This window comes from Phocoena phocoena, chromosome 3 (genome assembly GCF_963924675.1).
Source record: "Phocoena phocoena chromosome 3, mPhoPho1.1, whole genome shotgun sequence".
Lineage (NCBI taxonomy): Eukaryota > Metazoa > Chordata > Mammalia > Artiodactyla > Phocoenidae > Phocoena > Phocoena phocoena.
The window spans coordinates 165,999,436-166,005,566 of record NC_089221.1 but is presented as its reverse complement, the minus strand read 5'-3'; positions in this window follow the sequence as shown (position 1 = coordinate 166,005,566).

The following is a 6,131-nucleotide window of genomic DNA, read 5'->3' as shown; positions in this document are numbered from 1 at the left end:
TGGTCTGTTAATAGGTCGCGGTTCCTTTAAAGAGTTAGCCCTGCCCCCTCTGCTACTCGGCGGGACTCATTGGCAGCCGCTTCTGCCCGTTGTCCGAAGCCCGCGGAGCCAGGAGTGAAGGACCCCCTGAGAGCATAGCTGCCCGAATGAATGACTGATGCGCCTGAAAACACTCGACTTTCTACAGACGTTTTCTTTGCAAAGTCTCCACTTCTAGTCTCAAATGCTGGTGGGGGGGCAAAAGTACAAAAATAAGACACGATGGTACATTCTTCTCAGGCAAAAGTTAAGACAACTGTAGTGGAGGTGGCCGGGTCCTTCCTGCGGTTTTCCCAGAGTACCCCGCGCGCGACGAAGATTGTGCGATCCAGCCTGGGTGTAGCGGATCGGAAATAGAGACAGGGCATGGCCCTGCACACGACCCGTAGGGCTCGTCTAAAAAGGGTCAGCTAGGGTGGGCGGAGACCCTTTTACGTTAACGTGGGGGGCAGCTTGTGCCAGGTCTGTGAGTTTGGTCCCGGGTCGGATGCCTAACCACTCATTCCTTGGCGCCTTAGAACCGTCACTTTATCAGTTTCCTCGTTTGTGAATTAGAGGTGATGAGAATTGAGATGAGGCCTGGTCTATAGTGAGCGCCCCGCATTTCTTGCATATAGTTAGCACGGCGGCTTGGCCCCGCCCTGCACCCCAATGGTCTCAAACTCGAGGGCTAGAAGGTAAACAGTGATTGAAGTGGCCCAGGGTAAGAAGAATAACAGCCGAGGTGCTTAGCGTCAGAAGAGAAGAGCGGAGGAGAGACTGTGGGTTTGGGAGGCAGGTTGCCTAGTTCAAAGCACGCCTCACGCTTTACTTGAGGCATCACTCTGCTGGGCCTCACTTTTCACATCCATAAAAGGGGTATGGGGACTTCCCTGGTGGCTCAGTGGTTAAGACTCGGCGCCCCCAGTGCAGGGGGCCCGGGTTCCATCCCTGGTCAGGGAACTAGATCCCACGTGCATGCTGCAACTAAGAGTTCGCGTGCCGCAACTAAGGAGCCCGCCTGCCGCAACTAAGACCTGGCGCAACCAAGACCTGGTGCAACCAAATAAATATTTAAAGAAAAGGCCGGGGGTGTGTGTGTGTGATACTAGTCCTACTTCACTGGGCTGTTGTGAAGATTAAGTGAGATGCTTGTTTAGTGCATGGCGTATCATAGGCCCTCAGTAAATATTATCCGTTATATTCCAGGTTTATCGCCCTTCCTTGGGCATGCTGCCAATTAACCTCTCCCTCAGTCTGGCTTAGAGGATTTGGAGGCGACCTAAGCAGATAAGCAAAGATGTCGCTGGAGAAATGGACTCTGGTGATTCCATCTAAACATAAGAAAAATGCTCAGATGGAAATTCTGAGTCTTTCAAGATAGGCCTGCGAGAGGTTGGCAGATGGTGGCCATTACTCTTCGAATACAGCTGGTGGCTGTCAACTGTTTTCGGCGTTCGCAGAGCTTGGGGAAGTAACACTTTGTAATGTCAAAGTTTATGTATGATCACGCTTCGTCCTCCTTTTCGTTCCAAGTTTGTCTATCATTCAGACTCACTACTTGGACATTTTGAAGTAGTTGTGGAGAATGAGTGATAACTTTTTTTTAAATGAGGTGAATTTCACATTGCATTAGATTAATAATTTTAAGTGAACAACCCAGTGGAGTGGCATTTAGTATGTTCATAATGTTGTACAGCCACTACTTCTACCCACTTCCAAAACATTTCATCAGCCTGGACGGAGACCCTGTACCCATTAAGCAATTATTCCTCATTCCCCCTTCACCCCAGCTTCTGGCAACCAATCTTCCTCTATGGAATTAGCAATTCTGGGTATTTCATATAAATGGGATGTGTCTGGCTTCTTTCACTTAGCATGTTTTTAATGTTCATCATAATATCAGTATTTAATTCCTTTTTATAGCTGAGTAGTATTCCATTGTGTGGGTATCTGTTGGACACTTGGGTTGTTTCCACCTTTTGGCTGTCGTGAGTAGTGCTGCTAAGAACATGTGTATTTTGAGTATCTGCCTTCAGTTCTTTACGGTGTATTCCTAGGAGTGAAATTGCTGGGTCATATGGTAATTCTGTGCTTAACTATTTGAGGAACTGCCGAACTTTCCCACAGTGGCTGCACCGTTTTACATTCCCACCAACCATGTACGAGGGTCCCAATTTTTCCACATCCTCATCGACGCTTGTTATTTTCTATTTTATTTTTAGTATGTCCCTCCTAATGGATGTGAAGTGGTATCTCATAGTGGTTTGTTTGTTTCTTTTTGGGGGATCAAGCCATTTTATTGAGGGGCATCGGGAGAGGGCCTTAGAGCTGGGAGGACAGTGATATCTGACATCCTTCTCCCGGCCCTGGGATCTTCTCAGCTTCACAGTCTCTGAAAGCTCATAGTGATTTGGGTTTTTTGGCTGTGCCAAACAGCTTGTGGGATCTCAGTTCCCCGACCAGGAATTGAACCCTGGCAACAACAGGGAAAGCCCGGAATCCTAACCACTAGGCCACCGGGGAACTCGCGAAAGCTCATGGTGGTTTTGATTTGCATTTTCCTAATGATACTGAGCATCCTTTCATGTGCTCATTGGCTACTTGTATATCTTCTTTGGAAAAATGTTTGTTCAAGTCTTTTGTACATTTTTAAATTGGGGTGGTGTTGATTCATATATTATGGAATGGAAAAGGAAGAAAGAAAAACAATGAAAAACCTCTCCCACTCTTTGCCAGTCTCTGCTAGGGCACATCCATACTTCACCTGGGTGTTTATAACTCTGCCTTAGTCTTCTCTTCCTGTTTGCATCAAGCTTAGAACTCAGCCGGAGATGAAAGAGTAGGATCTTCTCAGGTCTTTTCTGAGCATTTGTCCTGCCCTGGGCATGCACATTGCTTTCTAAGTTACCCAGTGTGTATGGGTGCTTTTGAATGCCTTAATTACCCAAAGAAACTCTCACCCCAGCTTTTCCTCCCAGCTTTTGGTAAGTCAATTGTAATCTTGTACCCCAGAGAACTGTGGGTTCTCCCTTTGCCTTACAGTGTTTTCCAAGAATGTGCTCTGAGTTAAACAGACAAGCACCTTGAGGCAGTCCCTCAGGTAACCCCCAGACATCTTAGAACAGACACACACAATACTGTGAGAACGAGGGCTGCTCTGCTCCCTTAGAAACTGGGGACCAGGGCCCTATACTTCACTTGAAGACATAGGCTGCTGTCTTCAAGTCCTCCACTGTGCTGGGAAAGGAGATGAGGAAGGGCAGGGAAAACACCATAAAAAGCTTTCCTGCCATGATCAAGTTGCCTCTTCTTGATTCAGCATTTCCTTGGTTGGCATCAACATTGAGCTGTTTTCCAGAGTTTGGATAAAGTTAATTCTTACCACGTTTGCTCAGTTGGTCGATGTTTTGGTGGAGGTAGAGGCCCATGGAGCTACCAGCTCTGCCATTTTCACTGTTGTCTGGGGTGAATGGGTGATTCTTGTTTCCCTCAATTAAACAAAACCATCCCTCTCCCCAAGTATTCAACAAAATTTACTGAGTGACACTGTTAATAAAACAGACAATGTCCTCATGGAGCTGTCATCCCAGTGCTCCTCCACTAAATGATTTCAGGAAGTCAGAGGCACTGAGAAGTAACTGCTAGGTGGGTAGGTGGGGATGGTTCGTTTCACCTGGATGGAGTCAGAGAGCTTCCCCAAGAAGGTGGCATTGAAGCTCAGGTTTGAAATAGAAGGGAGAAGAGGCAAGCAGAAAAGAACAGAGCTCTGAGGTCAAAGGCTGTCAGAGACTTCAAGAGGCAGAAGGGAGATGAGGGTGGGGTGGGTGAGAGGAGTAGCCAGAGAAGAGATGGGAGCCTTTGGCAGAGGCCACATCATACAGAGTCCCTCTTCCGTTTGTAATGTTGGCCTAGGATCTTAGTCTGGGGTTCTTATAACCATGGGGAGTTAGCAGGCTGGCTTCTGGAGGTCAGGAATCCCCTGAAATTAAAACCAAAAGATTACAAGACCATGTGCTGGGCAGACTCACTACTTGGACATTTTGAAGTAGTTGTGTTTGTTTGCCCCACCAGAGCTGTTCTCTAACATTCCCTGTACTGCTTCGCAGTGGGAGGCAGGGAACTGATATCTACACACTGGGTCAACTTGGCTTCCTTTTCCTCTTATTTCCAGTTGGGTTCAGCCCTGGTAGGATATCTGAGGGCCGAAGGAAAGAAAGGTCTAGGTATCTATTCCCTATCTCCTACCCTGTTGGTCTGCATCTTTCCACCAAAGCTTGTAACTCCAGCTCTCTCCAAGTTCCAGAACTGTTTTCTCCCCAGCAGCTTCAGGCCTGGCTGCTAACAGTTCCCTGACCCCAGGGAGTCACCACCCGTCATTGCTTTCCCTTCACCCTGCCCATGACTCCTCAGTCCTGTCTCTTAAGGGCATAATCTGTGTGTCAGCTGACCAATACAGGTATGTGTGGCTATTTCTGAATTCAAAATTCCAGGTTACAGGGACTTCCCTGGTGGCGCAGTGGTTAAGAATCCACCTGCCAATGCAGGGGACACGGATTTGAGCCCTGGTCCAGGAAGATCCCATATGCTGCAGAGCAACTAAGCCTGTGCGCCTCAACTACTGAGCCTGCACTCTAGAGCCTGCGAGCCACAACTGCTGAAGTCCGCGCGCCTAGAGCGCGTGCTCCGCAACAAGAGAAGCCACTGCAATGAGAAGCCCACGCACCACAACGAAGAGTAGCCCCTGCTCGCCGCAACTAGAGAAAGCCCACGTGCAGCAGTGAAGACCCAATGCAGCCAAAAAAGTAAATAATAAATTAAAAAAAAAAGAAGCTAGGAAAAGAAGAGCCAATTAAACACATGGTAACTGGAAGAAAGAACAAAATAATGAAATAGAAAACTGAAAATAGAGAAAACAACAAAGCCAAAAGTTGGTACTTGGAAAAGATTAATAAAACTGATTAATCCCTAGCAAAGCTAATCAAGAAAAAACACAAATATTTATTATCAGGGATGAAAGAGGAGACATCACTACAAACCCCACAGATATTAAACGCCTAACAAGGGAATATGAACAGGCTTATAGCAATAAGTTTGATAAGTTAGATGAAATGGACAAACATGAAAATACAAGCATGCTAGTTGGAATCAAAGAAAATTACAAGGTACTATGGCAGGATTCAGCAAAGGCATTTTTTCTAAGTCCAGAGGAATCTGGAAAGATTTCCTAAAAATGGCACTTAAACTGAGACCTGAAGCAGAAGTGGGATTTGACCAGGTCTATAGAATTGTGTTCCAGGCAGGGATGATGGAACACATGCAAAGGCCCTGAGGTTGAAATGAGCTTTGTGTATCCAAAGAAAAAAGTCCACCCTAATGGCCCTTTTTCGTATTTGGCAACTACATGCTTACATCCTTCCTGGGTGTAAACCTCCAGGTGGACCTACCTGCTGGACTTGACCAGAAATGTTTGGAGACCAAAGCAAATCTGGTAAGACAGACCTTTGGAAGTTTCTGGGCTATCAACAGGAGGCAATTTATGCTGCAAACAATGTCATTCCCTCAGTTCTGCAGCTAGTGTTTCCTTCCACCTGGCTGGCGAAGCCCCTGAGGCTTTCCTCCCCTGTGGCCTCACACTGGGAACACTCACACTACACTACGCATTGCACTTCATGACATGAATTCTTTGGAGCTAGTGTCCACTACTCTTAGCCCCATTCTTCAGAGCAGCAAGCTGAGGCTTCCAAGAAGGACCTTGTCTTGCCTGAGGTCACAGAGGCCAAGCCCTAACCACCATGCCCTACCAACTTCCACCCCACATGTTTCAACTTCAGCACTGGTTGGGCCACATTTTGTGACTTGGGCCTGGGTTTCCCAAAAAACCTATGTTCCTTGTGCTTCCTCATGCCCAGGAGTTCTCAGGGGAAAAACAAAAAACAAAAAAAACCACACACTGGACCATCTCATTCATTTTTCCCCTCCCATCTGCCGAACCTTGGCCCCTAAGGAACAGTGAGGTGCCAGGGTCTGATGTGCATCCGTGGAAGGGGTGGGGAGGGGAGAGAGTCCCTTTCAGCGCCCAAGTGTGTGTGTGCAACTTCCTGCCAATGAGG